Raw genomic sequence first — 18,125 nt, 5'->3', positions numbered from 1 at the left:
TGGACAAAACTGTAATTCAAATACATTCATACATCCCAATGTTCATAGATGCACTATTCACAATAGCCAATACATGGAAACAACCTCAATGTTCACTGACAGATGAATGGATAAAAAAGATGTAGTATATATATACAACAGAATATTAATCAGCCATAAATAGAACAAAAAATGCCATTTGCAGTAACATGGATGCAACTAGAGATTATCATACTAAGTGAAATAAGTCAGAAAGGAAAGACAAATAGCATACAATATCACTTTTATGCAGACACTAAAATATGGCACAAACGAAACTATCTACAAAACAGAAACGGACTCATAGACATAGAGAGAAGACGTGTGGTTGCCAAGGGGGAGTAGGGGAGGGAGAGGGATGGACTAGGAGTTTGGTAGGTGTTGGTAGGTGCCAATTATTATATTTAGAATGAATAAACAACAAGGTCTTACTGTATAGCCCAAGGATCTATATCCAATCTCCTGGGATAAACCATAATGGAAAAGAATATAAAAAAGAACGTGTGTGTGTGTGTGTGTGTGTGTGTGTGTGTGTGTGTGTGTGTATAAAAGCATAACTGAAAAACCTTGCTGTATAGCATTAATTAACACATTATAAGGTGAAGGTGAAGTCGCTCAGTCGTGTCCGACTCTTTGCGACCCCATGGACTGTAACCTACTAGGCTTCTCCGTCCATGGGATTCTCCAGGCAAGAATACTGGAGTGGATTGCCATTTCCTTCTCCAGGGGATCTTCCTGACCCAGGGATCGAACCCGGGTCTCCCGCATTGGAGGCAAACGCTTTAACCTCTGAGCCACCAGGGAAGCCCAACACATTCTAAATCATTTTATTATTATATTATATATTATATTTTATTATATTTATTTTATAGTTGATTTTTTAACACATTATAAATCAACTATAAAATAAATATAAAAATAATATATAATATAATAATAAAATAATAGAATATATGTCCTCTTCAGTAGGAAGTTGTGATTATAAATATTAAAATACAAATCCAATTTAGGTAGGTACAGATGAGGAAACTGAAACTCAGAGAGGTAATGTCACTTGGCTAGGACTAAACAACTAGAAAGTTATGATTATGAACAGGTCTGTCTGAATCTAAAGCCCATATCTGTCTGTGCTGGGTTGTGCTTACTCACTCAGTCTTGTCTGACTCTTTGCAACCCCATGGATTGTAGGCCTCCAGGTTCCTCTGTCCATGGGGACTCTCCAGGAAAGAATATTGAAGTGAGTTGCCATGCACTACTCCACGGGATCTTCCCAACCTAGGGATCGAATGCAGGTCTCCCACATTGCAGGCAGATTCTTTACCATCTGAGCCACAAAGGAACACCAAGAATGCTGGAGTGGGTAGCCTAACTCCAGGGGATCTTCCCAACCCAGGAATCAAACCAGGGTCTCCTGCACCGCAGGCAGATTCTTTACCAGCTGAGCTACCAGGGAAGCCCATTCTCTCTACCATACAATAGAAATCTCTCCACCTGGCTTGCAAGGAGGAGAGAATCCTAGAATACCTTACTCACTACTTTGGTCTCCGTATCGCACCCGGCTATTGATTTTTAGTTTATTCATTGGTTTTGTCAACAGCTCCTAAGACATCTGGGTGAAGGTGCAAAAGCCTTCTGAAGCCACTGCAAAAATCTGTAGTAGCCAAGTGGGGATATGATTTCTTAGCCATATACAGGAGATGCTTCTTTCTATAAAGCTCAAAAATGGGATGCCTCTGTGTCCCAGGGATCAGTAAGTCTCAACAGTGGAACTATTCTTTCTCTAGACCTTAGTGGTGTACCCCATGTGAGATAATTTGGCATTTCCAAGTCATTTTCTGACCATAGCTCCATCATAGAAAAAAATAAGCTATTCCAATTTTATACTTGAAATATTCACTAAATATTTCTGCACACTGTGCTTTGAATTGTGTGCATATTGGGGATAGGAGGGCTTCCCTGGTGGCTCAGATGGTAAAGAATCTTCCTGCAGTGCAGGAGACCTGCATTTGATCCCTGAGTCAGGAAGATCTCCTGGAGAAGGGAATAGTTACCCACTCCTGTATTCTTGCCTGGAGAATTCCAAGGACAGAGAAGCCTGGTGGGCTACAGTCCATGGGGTCGCAATGAATTGGACATGACTGAATGACTAATACTTGTACTTTGGGGATAGGAAGGTGATAAATAGAACACAATCCCTGGACTCCAAAACCTTAAAGGCACTGGGAGCTGAAAAATAATAGTGTAGGTCAGACTTGCACAGACATTAAGAATACAAAGCAGAAAGTACTAAGAGCATATGCTGCGCCTTCTATCTGGAATATTCTTTGCTCCCAGATCTTTCAGCTCTCATCCAGTCTTCTGAGGAAATTGTATCTTGATTCCCCCTGTGGACTTGGTATCCCTCCACTAGGCTCACACGGTCCAGTTAGCATCCTTCTGCCATATTATTTCCACAACATGGTCTTCCACTTTCAATAAAATGTGAGTTTTTAAAGAACATGGACTTTGTATTTCTATATCCTCAGAGTTTATCAAAAGTAAATGATCATAAGATGAGCCAGGAATAAATAAAGTGGTCATTTTATGATTGTTTATTTTTTCCCCAAGTAAATGAAGGAATGTATAGATGTTCTTTGGTGAATAAAGCAAAGAGAGATTGCTTCTGACAGAGGTAACTGAAAGGCTGCATCAGGGAAATAGCACACATCAAGTCTTGAAGAATGGTTATGATTTGGACATAAGCAAAGGCACAGAGACCAGAAAGAACCTGGTCAGAAATGTGCTGTAATACCCTGAAAAATAAGAATACTTCGAGAGGACATTTGCTTCTGCAGTAGTGAAGTAACTGGTATCAAATCAATTACCCCAGCATAAACATCTAAAAAACTGGACGAAAGAGAAATCAAACTGAGCCCTACTTTCTCGTCCATAGTATAAAGAGAGGGAATTGAAGCAGAATACAGGAGACACACTGAGTTCAAGGAGACAGGGATTATAGTTATGGAAAGAGGAAGTGAGTGGAATTTGTTGGACAAGGTACAGGAGAGGAAGGAGACATGAAGGAAAAGACATTCAGAAATCTGTACAGCAGTACCCTAGAGTCTATTGTTGAATGCTAAGCCACACACACACACACACACACACACACACACACACGGTAAAATTACACAGGCCAAAGGGAAACTAACAGAATGTGTAAGGTGAAAAACTCACAGAGTTCTCATAGGGATAGAAGATATTTGAATTCCAACCAGGTAGAGACAACTTGTTGAACACCCAGGGAATTCAGTAGAGGCCCAAGAAGGGGAATATTTTGTATTAGGGCTAAATAAGCCTTGAGGAAAGTCTACAATAGATCTGCTATAACAAAGTGTGAAAACAAGACTTAGAAGTATGGCAATAAACTGCCAGTTACATAACTGCCTCCCAGACAATGCCCAACATTCTTTGAAAAAAGACAAGTCCAGACACTCAACAACATACTATTCTCAACTCAAAAATTATTAAACTTACAAAGAGATGGGAAAAAATAACCAATAACTAGGAGAAAAGTTAGTCAATGGAAATAAAGCCCAAAATGACAGAGCTGGTGGAATTAGTCAACAATAACTTTGAAAATAGCTACTTTAAACATGATCAAGAAAACAAAGGAAAACATATGAAAATCATGAGAGCAGAAATGGAAGATATTTTAAAATAAATTAACTCTAAATCTAAAAAACACAACAAAAAGAATATATACATGTATATATAACCAAATCACTTTGCTGTATATCTGAAACTACTACATTATAAATCAACTATACTTCCATTAAAAAAAAAAGAAGACAAAAAAGTTCAGGAGTATCAACAGAAAGGTGATACTATATGTCCTTTATATGAAGAAAACATTTTTTATTTTTGTTGTTCAGTCACTAAGTCATGTCTGACTCTTTGTGACCCCATGGACTGCAGCACCCCAAGCTCCCCTGTCCCTCACTATCTCCCAGAGTTGGCTCAAACTCATGTTCACTGAGTCAGTGATGCCATCCAACCATCTCATCCTCTGTCGTTTCCTCCCCCTCAAGCCCTCAGTCTTTTCCAGCATCAGGGTCTTTTCCAATGAGGTGGCTCTTCGCATCAAGTGGTCAAAGTATTGGAACTTCAGCTTCAGCATTAGTCCTTCCAATGAATATTCAGGGTTGGTTTCCTTTAGGATTGACTGGTTTGATCTCCTTGCAGGCCAAGGGACCCTAAAGAGTCTTCTCCAACACCACAGTTCAAAAGCATCAATTTTTCAGCACTCAGCCTTCTTTCTGGTCCAACTCTCACAACCGTACATGACTACTGGAAAAACCATAGCTTTGACTATAGAGACCTTTGTTGGCAGTCCTTTTTCTTTTTAGTATTTCTGAAATAATCATGAATCTTACAGTGAAGTTTTGTAAAGCTATTACTGACTCAATGTCTTACAATTCATGACATCTTAAAATTATAGAAATATAGTATCTGAGGTACAAAGAATGCTAAGAAAATATGGCTGGAGGTGGAGCCCTGGAGAACACATATTCAGGGATTCAGTGAAAGGTTACCTGCGTAGTTTAGCTATGTACTTTAAGACTCCAAACTTTTCTTTTTAATTGAAATCAGCTTAATTATAATTCATTCAATGAATTATGCAATTATCTTCCTCCTTTAAACATTATTGAATTTTTTTCTGGTAAGCAAAGAGAAGTAGAGATGGAAATTTGGTGAGAGAGCAGCAGGACTAGAAGGTAGAAGTGGGTACCAAGCTCTGGGGACAGACATTTTTAGATTTCCAGAGGAGAAGGGGATGACCGAGGATGAGATGGCTGGATGGCATCACTGACTTGATGGACGCGAGTCTGAGTGAACTCCGGGAGTTGGTGATGGACAGGGAGGCCTGGCGTGCTGCGATTCATGGGGTCGCAAAGAGTCAGACACGACTGAGTGACTGAACTGAACTGAACAGAGATGTTTCTATAGCCCTGCTCTACTGGGGAACAGCATTGCTTTCTTCAGCCTTATCCACAGAAAAAATGAGAAAATGCCAGTGAAATAGGTGGGCAGGGGCTGCCCTGATGTTCCTGGAGGTTGAGCTTCTGATGCTGAGAGGATTTTGTTTTGCTGTCAGAATGTTTCCTCCATTAGCAACTTCCCTACAACTAGCCCCAGTCTCACTTTCTAGCGCCTGCTCCCATGGACCTTCCTCTCTAGAGCAGGACGTGAGCTACAGGTTTATTTAGGAAGCAATTCAAGCTTAAATAACATGCTGTTTATCTCTTGTCAAGTCTCTCCAGGATGACTTGGAGGGAACTCGGAGGCCCCGAGCTGGAAAAACAAGTTTGACAGTTAAGTGATTGGTAAACTGAAAGAAAACTTTTCGCACATGACCTGAAAGGGTTCTCCTCACTCCAAGGAAAATCTAACCTTTATGTCCAAAAGCCATTTCTAAAGGCTTCTTTCCAAGTTCTGAGAAGTTAAATAGATGTTTAAATGCTACAGAATATGGAATGTTTCTTCAGTGTTTTTTGTCATCTTCCTCTCTCTCCAGTCAAAGGCCAGTCCTGGGACATGCTTCTGTGGCCGGGAGCCATTTTGCCTGCTGCTCCCCTTCCAGTCAGGACTAGGCTGGGCCGAGACCGCTTGAGTCTTGGTGTAGGAGCTAGCAGTCTCCCAGGCCAGGGAGCTCCACATCTAGGCCCTGAGAGGTACAGGGCCTCTGAAAACCCTCTGGAAGGGCTGAGGCAAGGTAAGCAGGTTATTCCAGGACATCAAATCCTCCTTGGAATCCAGGAAGGCATTGGAACCTATCAGATCTCTGTAATACCAAAAGGAATGGTGAAGCAAGGTCCTACTGTATAGCACAGGGAACTCTGCTCAACGTTATGTGGCAGCCTGGGTGGAGGAGGGGGTTTGAGGGAGAATGGATACATGTGTGTATGTATGGCTGAGTCCCTCCTCTGTGTACCTAAAACCATCACAACATTGTTAATTGGCTTTACTTCAATATAAAATAAAATGTAAAAAAAAAAAAATGGAATGGTGAAGATATGGCTCATGGGTGAACCATTTCTCTACCTAAAAGTATTCAAATTCAAATCTTCCTTAAATTTGTGTTGGCCAAGAAAGCTCTGTTGGCCCGGTCTAGTTAGCCTCCGGGACACCAGTATGCAACCTCCAGCTGAAATCTGCAAATAATGAAGTGGGTGGATTTTAAATGGGAGCCTTGGAGGCATGATGACAAGCACCTAAGGAGATGGTATTATGCAGCGGAAACCCCCCACCCCCACTCCTCACAGAGAGGTAGTGAGGCAACCATGTAGGTGGTCACCTCCCCACAAGGCTGATTCTCATGCCTGGCAGACACTAGCTCCTGGGAGGCACCCCTTGGGACACAGCTCTCAATGCAAAAGTATTTCCTTCTTTAGGGAGAACCAGAATCTCTAGAATCTCTAGCTGCTTGTTTAATTACATTCCCAAAATGGATTGCCCACTTGTCCTGACAAGAAATCAAACCAGCAAAAAGGCAACTGTTGTAAAACTGGACCTACCTAGTAAGTTATGCCAGACACATGAGCATATGTGCTGGGACGCAAGACAATTTTCTCCTCCCAAAATGCCTAATGAGGACTTCCCTGTCATAGATAGTCAGCACTGGCTCTTCCCTCAGGAAATGTTGCATAGAATATCAGGATTGGCAGGGCTTTAAGTGACAACGTTCAGCCTTTCACACTCTTGATGAGAAAGGAGGTACAAAGAGGGTAAATAATTTGCCCAAGACCAGATACACAGGGCAGAGCAAAGGTGTTTCTGCTGTATTTTGACTCTTGGGAATGTGAGAGAGTTCAAGGTCCTTTGCAATGAAGACTACACTTCTCATTTTACAGGAGAAACTGAGACTGAGGAACTGAAAGGTATTCACAAGGCCACAGAACTAAATAATGGCTCACCTAGGTATTAGAACGCAGTCTTCTGAATTGCAGACAAATGCTCTTTTCTCTTTATGATGCTACTTCTTGAGTTCTATTTGGGAATAAAGAGGAGCTGCATAAAGGAAGGAAATGAAGTCCCTGGGATCATAGACGTCCAATCTCGTCAACTGTTCTCAAGACTCCTCGAGTCTCTAACCCCAAAGAAAGCTCTGAGTCAGAGGAGTTGGGGTCAGTAGGGCTGAAACAATGGGTTTCTGAATGTCCTTTTTGTACCTTTGATTTGCCTCAGTGGTTCCACTGCTCTGCTGTTGGCTGTCTTCTGCCTGGTTACTAAGGGATAGTGCCAACTTTGACCAATGGCAGGCTGTTCTAATCATGTAACTCAGGCCTGATTCCCTTCTATTGGGATTGATGTGACTGAGAATGGAAAGCGGAAGAAGCCTGGGGGTGGCAGTACCTAAGGGTCACTTGCTAGTCTCTTGTGAGTGGCTTCCTACACTCCCTGCTGTGCTGCTTCTGCCCAGAATAGTGCAGAGGGGCATTCAGGCATAGACCCCACCAGAGAAGCCACCCAAGATTTGTGCCTTAAGAGAAGGCGGAAAAAAGAGAAATTTGCAAGTGGAACTTGATGAGCATTAACATGACAGGGGAATCTGAAGGGAAAATCTGAATAAAGTTCAGTCTAGAAGCATCAAAAGCAGCGCCCCCTGCCCACCACTGCCAGCATCTAGACCACTATTTCTGGTAGAAAATGAAAGTTGCTCTGGTAATGTAACCATTTTGTGCATGTCATGGCTACAGTTTTTCTGAGTAGCTGACTTTATTCAGTGACCTGTTTTCTAAGCACACAAAATGAAAATCTTGTAGCATTTAAAAAAGTAGGGTCTAAAAAATTAAAAAATTTAAAAAAGAAACCATCTAAAACTGGATTGTGATGATGACTTCACAGTTGAAACTTAAAAGTGGTGAATTTTATGGTATGTAAATTATACCTTGATAAAACTATCTTTTAAAGATTAAGCACCCCCCCACACACACACAGAATGTGGAATAAGCGTATTGACTATTTGATAAAAAATAGTAGGGTCTGTCACCCAAGGTATGAGATTTACTTTCAGAGGAATCAAAACCTGAGCAGCAATCTCTCCCTTGACCGGAATCTAGCACAGAGCAATTCAGTTGCATTCCATTTTAATGTGCATTTTACTTCATATTCAGGGAATTTTAAAGGGCAAAGACCACATCAGCAGCAGTAAACAGTGAGCTAGCTACACATGATGAAAAGCAGAGCCTTTTCAAATAAGAACAAAGAGGCACATCTTCCCTCTTACTACCAGCTTTATCTGTCATTCCACCAACTCTTTAGGACTGAGGGGACTTGCTCTTTCCAATAGATAATGTGGGAAGAAAGCAATGTTCAAGACAGATATGTTAGGGATCAGTGGCAGAACTTCAGGTTCTGAGCTCTTAGTGGAGAGATATTTGGTGGGATGGAAATCATGGTTGAAACTTCTTTGATTACATCGATGTGGAATCCCCATGTCTCTCTGATAGCACTTGGCACATTTTGCTTAATGTATTAATAACACCTTGAAATGATTTGCAAGGAGAGCCCATTTCCAAATAGTATCCCATCATAAACACTCTGATTCTAGAGGATGATATCCATGAGCTTTCCTTTCAGTCCAATCAAAGCCCACTTGTGATGAGAGCCCCAGTCTCCCTCTTCTCCCCTCAACTCTTCCCAGCTGCATACTGCAGGTTTTTCATACTGTCTGAAGCTTCCAGTGTAGTTGAGGCTGGACTTTCTAAATTGAGGAGGTGGCATGATAGTGGATCCTTCCATCCAATGGCTCCTTATAGTCTCTTTAGGGGGCAGGCTTTGGTCTTTCAAAGTCTTTAGCATATGACAGCCAGAAGATCTTTCTTCTTGCAGTGGTGAACTATCTTTAATGGCAAGACTTTGATGCATCATTATCAATTATAACTAAAACTGCTTTCTCCACTAGAACAGAGGAGCAGAAATGATGAGAGCTAAGGAGAAAAAGAATCCTTTCTCACTGTACTTATGTTAAACTTATCTATCTTTTCCTCTACACATGGTTTCCTAAAGGGCAGGGACCATGTGTCCAAAGTGAAAACATTTAGTGGCTCATCAATATTTGGGCAGAAAATGAACAAGTACATGTATGAATATTCCATCAGCACACTTCTTTGAGAAGACTGGTTGCAAGGAAACCCATCTTTGTAAAGGGATTCAGAAAACTCCCCCAAAAGAGAGAGTGAAATAAAATAGTTATTCTTGCCATCTGTGAAATCTCTGCATGTGGATGGAAATGCCTGACTTCTGCATGACTTTTGGAGAGCAGTTCTAGCTATATTTTCATTTCCAGTTGTCCAGAACCCTTCCGTTTGAGTTGCTAACCTCTGCTCTGATAATCTCATGGATCTTCATCAAATGTCTCTAATTCTTGCATCAGCCCAGATTCCTTTGTAGGCCCAAATAAATTTATTCCAACCCTCTATGTCTAATTTTATTAGTTTCCTATTGCTTCTCTAACAAATTACCACTTGGTGGCTTCTACAAGACAGATTTATTATCTTACAGCTCTGGAGGTCAGAAGTACCAAATGGGTCGCACTGAGCAAAAATCAAGGTGCTGGCAGGACTGTTCCTTTTGGAGGCTCTAGGGAGAAAGTCTTCTTGCTTTTTTTAGCTTCCAGAGGCTTCCCTTCTGAAATTCCTCTACTAGTTGCTCTATCCCTCTTTCTTCAACACCAGCAGTGGCAGATCCAGTCTTTTCTTATACTGCGTCACTCTGTTGTTTTTTTCTTTCCTCTTCACATCTCCTTCTGTGACTCTTCAGAACACTTATAATTGCACTGGACCTACTTCAGTCACCCAGGATCATCTCATTGTGTCAAGGTCCTTAACTTAATCATATCCACAGAGTCCTTTTTGCCCAAATTATGAGGATTAGGTCATAGACCTCTTTGGGAGAGACCACCCACCATTCTGCCAACCATACCAACTCAAGATCATTTTATTTCCAAAGCCTTTCCTGGTTTTCCTAATGCCCTACGGTCTCTTTTTGTTCAATTTTTATTGCCTAAGAGTGAGTACCACTTTGTTTAGCATCTGATTATGCAGTAGAATATGATTAGATTAATTAAATTAGCATTAGAATATGATTATATTATGCATTAATTAATTAGATCACATCCAAATATTCACTCACTAATTCCTACTTTTAACTAGTATCTATTGCCTTGTATATCTATTCCAGGCTTCCCTGGTAGCTCAGCTGGTAAAGAATCTGCCTGCAATGCGGGAGACCCCGGCTTGATTCCTGGGTCAGGAAGATCCATGTGAGAAGGGATAGGCTACCCACTCCAGTATTCTTGAGCTTCCCTGGTGGCTCAGCTGGTAAATAATCTGCCTGCAATGCGGGAGACCTGGGTTTGATCCCTGGGTTGGGAAGATCCCTTGGAGAAGGGAACAGCTACCCACTCCAGTATACTGGCCTAGAGAATTCCATGGACTATAGAGTCCATGGGGCTGCAAACAGTCAGACACTACTGAGCAACTTTCACTTTCACATGTCAATTCCATGATCCACCTCTTCTGGGTGCTGGGGAAAATACATGGCCTTTGTTTTCAAGGAGATCACAGTTTAGTGAGGGAGACAAACATGTAAATAAAGAAATATAAGGAAGTTTTTAAAGAACAAAGATACAATACCTGTAGGATAGTGTTAGGTTCAAAGGAAAGCACTGTTATTTCTACCCAAGGAATGGCCTCATTCAGGAAGCTGCCTTTGAGCTAGATGAGTAGATATTGGCCAGGCACAAAGGCAGACCGCAAGGACATTCCAAGCAAAGGGAGCAGTGACTTCATACCTGTTTATCTTTTCCCTTTGGCTGATTTGTAAGCTCCTTGAAGTCAGGGATGCTGTTTTACTTCTCTTCTATATATAATTTGGGATTTATACAGAATGGGAATACAGAAGATGCTGAGTATAAATCTGTGGATCAATGAATTATGAAGGTGACAGAAATCTTTTCAGCCATGACAGAGTAAATGGCAGCAGATTTGACCATCTGCATAAATAATTGTAAAACTGGACAAAATATATAAACAGCTGTTGTCCAACCCTGGGCAACAAAAAGTACAGAACTATGATTCCTTAGATGTGAGAAATAAATAAGGTAGGCCCTGTGATTGTCTCAGCCTTCTGACTGGATGTACTTTCCAGACGATTAGCTCAGGGTGGGGAACCTCAAAGCAGAACACAGCAGTCTTGTTTGCTAAGTTAAGAAGACAAAGATTACAGTTCACTGAAGAAGAAATAACTGGAATTTATGGGACAGAAAACCAGGGAAGAGGGAGCTGTGCAGAGAAAACACCCCAGAAAACTGCTTGGGATCCCCTTGAGTCTTTTTGTTGAATATGAAGCTGACATGCATATGACAAAATTCCACAAGGCCAGGCAAGGAAAAACTACTGGGGATCTATAATCTGAATAATTCTCAAAACTAACACTGGCTAGGGGACATTTAAATTCTGACCAAAGTAGAGAAGCCATATTCAACATCCAGAGCAGAATAAAAGGGTCCCTCACACCGCACACAAAAATAAACTCAAAATGGCTTAAAGCTTTAAATACAAGACGTGACACCATAAAACTCCTAGAAGAGAACATTGGCAAAACATCCTCTGACATAAATCATAGCAATGTTTTCTTAGGTCAGTCTCCCAAAGCAACATAAATAAAAGCACAAATAAATAAACGGGACTTAATTGAACTTAGAAGCTTTGGCACAGCAAAGGAAACCATCAACAAAACAAAAACACAATCTATAGATTGGGAGAAAATATTTGCAAACAATGTGACCTTCAAGAGCTTAATTTTCAAAACATACAAATACTTCATACAGCCTGGAGAAGGAAATGGCAACCCACTCCAGTATTCTTGCCTGGGAAATCCCATGGACAGAAGAACCTGGTGGGCTACGGTCCATGGGGTCTCAAAGAATCAGAGATGACTGAGGGATTGATCGATCATGCACACGCATACAGCATATATAAAAAGAAAAAAGATCCAATAAAAAATGGGCAGAAGACTTATACAGACAGTTTTCCAAAGAGGACATACAGATGGCCAATAAGCACATGAAAAAATGCTCAACATCACCAGTTATTAAAGACACACAAAACTACAGTGAGGTATCACACCAGTCAGAATGGTCATCATCAAAAAATCTACAAACAATGAATGTTGGAGAGGGTGTAGAGAAAAGGGAACCCTCCTACACTGTTGGTGGGAATGTAAATTGGTATAGCCACTATGGAGAACTGTATGGAGTTTTCTTTAAAAATTAAAAATAGAGCTACCATAAGATCCAACAGTCTCACTCCTGTGCATATATCTGGAGAAAACCCTAATTAGAAAAGATACATGCATCCCCAATGTTCATAGCAGCACTGTTTACAACAGCTAAAACGTAGAAACAACCCAAGCGTCCATCAACAGGTGACTGGATAAAGATGTGATATATAGAGACTATCATACTAATTGAAGTAAGTCAGAGCAAGACAAATGTACGATATCACTTATATGTGGAACCTAAAATATTATACAAATGTACTTGTTTACAAAATAGAAACAGATTCATAGACATAGAAACCAAACTTACGGTTTCCAAAGGGGGAAGGGGAGGATAAATTGGAGCTTTGGATTAACAGACACACACTACTACATATGCCATAAATAAATAACAAGGATTTACTGTGTAGCACAGGGAACTATATTCAATATCTGGTAATAACCTATAATGGAAAAGGCTGTGAAAAAGAATATATAACTGAGTTACTTTGCTGTATACCAGAAACTAACAAAAAATGGTAAATTAACTACCCTTCAAAAAAAAAGAATAAAGGGCCATGCATTTGTAGTGGGCTAAATTACTGCTAGTTTAGAGGTTATGCTAGACTCACCTGAACAAAACTTAAAAGAAACCCTTGAAAGGATCAAAATGATCCACAAGTAACTTGACTTCCTGCCAGGGTAAACTTCAACACTCTCCATGAGTGCAACAAAATCCAGACCCTCAACAATGTATTATTCATGATGTCTAGCAATCAATAAGAAATTACTAACATAAAAAATGCAGAAAAATGTGACCCAAATCCAGAAGAAAAATCAGTCCATATAAACAGATTCAGCACTTACAGGGATGATAGAATCAGCACACAAGGGCTTTTTACAGGGTATTATAAATATAAATGTTATCATTATAAATGCATTTCATTGTAAAAAGTAAAAGGAAAACATGAACTCAAAGAGGAGAGAATTGGAAGACATAAAAAAACAAAACTATTTCCATAATGAAAAAATACAATATCTGAAGTGAAAAGTTCACTGAATGGGCCTAATGTCTGACTATATGCTGCAAAAGGAAAGATTAATGAACTTGGAGGTGACAACAGCTAACTATAGGATAGGCTCTGCTCTCTTTCGGGCACATGAGCTATGGTGAGGAAGGTAAACCTGAAATTCTGGTTCAGCTTATCCCATACTCCCTCCTATTATTTAAATCAATCCTACCTTCTCAGGAGATAGAGGGGACATTTTTAGGTTAGTTTTTTGGAGGAGCATTAAACACTCCACCAGTTGTCACCTTGATGTAATTCACAAAGCATTGCACTGCATTTTCAAGGTTTCCCATTCATCCAGAAATCATTTATCAAGAATGTACAAAATTCCAGGCATAGTGCTAGACATCAAGGGTAGAAAAATAAATAAGAATGGTCCCCATCTGTTGGGAGAGATAGGAATGTACCGATCAGTATAATACAGAGTAATAAATTTGCTTCAACATATAGTCACTAAACTTTTACTCTTTTGTGCTAGTCATTCCTAGTTGCTGATGAAATAAGAGTTCCTGTTTTTACTTTGCTTAAAGATCATTCTACAGACGTGATTAAAATGTAGAGCCAAAGAGTAATAATGCTCACTTCTCATGGATAGGGGGAGATTTGGGAAATGTAGGGTTTTGTTTATATGAATTGACTAGTTCTTGATATTAATGGACTGAATAACCTCAAGAGGCTACCACACAGCCATTGGCCCATAAAAATGAACTATGAACACTGACTGGTGTCCAGGAAAATGTGCTTGCTCCTGATATGCATCTACTGAGATCCAGTTTCTTGCTGATCCCTCAATCTGGACTCTATCCTTCATTTATCACCCTTGTCATGTCATTCACATTGGTCTATTCTGTTCTTTCATCTTGTATTCACTTCTAAGACTTTTTGCTTGAATTTATCCTATCATCCTCTCAAGAACCAAGTTCCATACTTGCCCACCATAACCACCATGAGGATGGGTAGGTAGAGACAAAAGTTTTCATAGACGTGTATCACTGTCTCCTTGAAAATCTTAGGACATCTCATATTTGTACATATTATTTTTTAAAACTTAATCAAGAGCAGATGACCTTATTTGTATATTTTGGAAAGCAGGTAGTTGAGTGGCCAAAATAAATTACTAAGACAAAGTTCAAATGCAGAGATCAGTTGCTCGGCAAGAAGTCACTGGAGAGACAGAGATGGGCCTTAAAAGGAAGATTGCAGCATACGAATTAAGGCAGAATATCAAGCTGATGCATGCAGAGATGTATTTACCATGTAGTTAAGAAACTTTAAATCTTCAGGGCCCCTCATGTGCAGATTCCTTCCAAGACCCTGGGAATGGCCCTAGCACTGGTCATATTTCTGTAAGATTTGCAAAAGTAAAATGGTTTACATTGAGTCAGTTAAGACCAACTTCCCTTCCATCATCCTTCCCACCCAGGGTTGGGTGGTGTTGGAGCAGAGTTTTAGGAGCCCTGACATGACTGCCAAAATCACTGCAGATGGTGATTGCAGCCATGAAATTAAAAGATGCTTACTCCTTGGAAGAAAAGTTATGACCAACCTAGATAGTATATTCAAAAGCAGAGACATTACTTTGCCAGCAAAGGTCCATCTAGTCAAGGCTATGGTTTTTCCAGTAGTCATGTATGGATGTGAGAGTTGGACTGTGAAGAAAGCTGAGCGCAAAAGAATTGATGCTTTTGAACTGTGGTATTGGAGAAGACTCTTGAGAGTCCCTTGGCCTGCAAGGAGATCCAACCAGTCCATTCTAAAGGAGATCAGCCCTGGGATTTCTTTGGAAGGAATGATGCTAAAGTTGAAACTCCAGTACTTTGGCCACCTCATGCGAAGAGTTGACTCATTGGAAAAGACTCTGATGCTGGGAGGGATTGGGGATAGGAGGAGAAGGGGATGATAGAGAATGAGATAGCTGGATGGCATCACCGACTCGATGGACGTGAGTTTGAGTGAACTCCGGGAGTTGGTGATGGACAGGGAGGCCTGGCGTGCTGCGATTCATGGGGTCGCAAAGAGTTGGACATGACTGAGCGACTGAACTTAACTGAACTGACATGACTGCATCTAATGGAATCCCCTGGCCTGACATCTAAAGGAAGAAAACTAGGACAATCAAGGGAATTGGTGAGGTGGGGGTGGGTGGGGCGGTGTGAAGGCACCAAACTTCATTCTGAGAAAACTGTCAGAGTCTATAGCCAAGTGACATATGAGTTTACCAATCTGAAGAGACAAGGACAGTTTTCATCAGGGTGGAGATGAAGAGGCACGGTGTATCTTTTTGTGAAGAGACATGGGGCCTCTATTCTGTGTGTGTCCTGAATGCAGCCCATGGATACAGAGGGGTCTGCAACTAGATGAAATATCTGGGACAACGTCAAGAGGAAGATCACTGGCAGCATGAATGAAGAAGCTGTGAGATTGTTAAAAGAGTTTTCCTTGAAGATGGACTTCTGCTTCTGGTTATGATGAGTAATAGGAACCCGTTCACCTTAAATTACCAAAACAATTAGATTAAAATATATGAAATAACACTCTTCAAGACACTGGACATCAGGAAATGAAGAGTAATTCCTGAGCTATTGGAAATAAACACAGTGAACCCTATGGTTGCCCCATTTTACTAGAGAGAGCTTCCAGGCCATGGCACAGGAAGGGGTGACAGACTCCCTGAGTTAAGAAGATGGAGCTGATAATATGGAGACAGCAAGGAGGTTAGGGTTTTCAGAACAGAGGACCAGAGAAGAGAGGGCTGCCTAGAGAATTAATGTTCAACATTTACAAAGGGCTTCTCAACAGTGTTCAGCGGAATACTGAACAGTGCATGGGAGGCAACTAGCTGATGCTGGGGAAAGTGCCCCCCACAAGGATCAGGAGTAACAGTGCTGAGCAGTCCCACAGGGCCCGCATAGTACCTGTTCCCAACCAGTCAGATTGGAAAATCTCCAAATTCCAGGGCATTGGGTAGAGCACTCAGGAAGGCTCAACTGTGGGGAACAATTAGCCCTAAGACTACACACTCTTTTAAACTCTCCTAACAAATCGTAAAGGCTAGCCCCTGAAAGGAGCAATTTGTTTCCAAGTAACTTAACTGCATCCCACAACAAAAGTCCATACTATAAGAATACAAAATTACCTTGCATGCAATGAAGTAGAAATCATAATGGCTGGCATCCAATCAAAGATTACCAGACATGCAAAGAAGCAGGAAAACATGACCCATGGTGAGGAGAATATGTTAGAATTAGCAGGAAAGGACTTTAAAATAGTTATTATAACTATGTTTCATAAGTAGAGACATGGAAGATATAAAAAGAGCCAAACTGCACTTCTAGAAATGGAAATAACAATGTCTAAGATGAAAACCACAGTGGTTTGTAATTAATGGCAGAGTACACTAGTGGTAAAGAACCTGCCTACCAATGTAGGAGATGCGAGAAACACAGGTTCGATTCCTGGGTTGGGAAGATCCCCTGGAGGAGGAAATGGCAACCCACTCTAGTATTCTTGCCTGGGGAATCCTATGGACAGAGGAGCCTGGCGGGCTACAGCCCATAGGGTCGCAAAGAGTAGGACACAACTGAGCGACTGAGTACAAAGCACATACAATGCAGAAGAGATTAGCGAATATGAATACCTAACAGTAGAAACTATTCAAAATGAAACACAGAGAGAGGGAAAAAAATTAACAGAGCATCGACCTTGAGGTTGCAGCAAGTGGCCTTAATATACAACGTAATCTCCCCTCCTTGGTGGGGAGATGGGGAGCAGAAAAATATTTCAAAAACTAACAGCTGAAACATTTCTAAATTTGAAGACAATGGTAAACGCATAGGACCAAGAAGCACAATGAACTCCAAGCACATGAAGTATGAAAAAAACTAGAGTGAGGCATACTATAATCGAATTGCTCTAAACCAGTAATAAAGAGGAAATCTTAAAAGGAGCCAGAGAATAAAGGCATGTTATATTGAAGAACAAAGATATAGATGGCAGCAGATTGGACACTATGTGAATGGAAAGACCATGGAGTGATATCTTGTTATAGAGTGGGGAAAAAAAAATCCAACAAAAATTCTGGGGTCTTCTGTATCAGTGAAATATCTAGGGCTCCAGGGGTTTGGAGGGTGTCAAGATATCCCTTCTAAAGTGAAGGCTAAAAATAAAAAATAAAAACAAAAAAATAAAGTGAAGGCTAAGCTGTTGCATCTGGCCCCTCCCACAAGCAAAAAAGAGGCCCAACATGTGGTGGGCCTCTTGAGATTTTAGAGGCAATGTATTCCTCATTTGGGTGTGTTACGGCAACTTGTTTACTGAGTGGCCTGAAAATCAGCTAGCTCTGAGTGAAGTCCAGAACAAGAGAAGGCTCTGCACCAGGTCCAGGCTGCTGTGCAAGTTGCTCTGCCACGTGGGCCAGAGGATCCAGCAGATGCAAAGGTGCCTGAAGCATCAGTGCAGACAAGGGATGATGTTTGGAGCCTTTGGCAAGCCACCATAGGTGAATGACAGCACAGACCCTCGGTATTCTGGAGCAAAGCCCTGCTATCTTCTGCAGTTAACCACTCTCCTTCCGAGAAACAGCTCTTGGCACTATTGGGCCTTTGTAAAGACTGAATGCTTAACTATGGCTACCAAGTTACCATGTGACCTGAGTTGCCCATCATGGACCAGGTGATCTGGCCCACCAAGCCAAAAAGTTGGGCATGCACAGCAGCACTCTATCATCAAATGGAAGTG

The sequence above is a fragment of the Capricornis sumatraensis genome, chromosome X (genome assembly GCF_032405125.1).
Source record: "Capricornis sumatraensis isolate serow.1 chromosome X, serow.2, whole genome shotgun sequence".
Lineage (NCBI taxonomy): Eukaryota > Metazoa > Chordata > Mammalia > Artiodactyla > Bovidae > Capricornis > Capricornis sumatraensis.
This window is presented reverse-complemented; position numbering follows the sequence as displayed.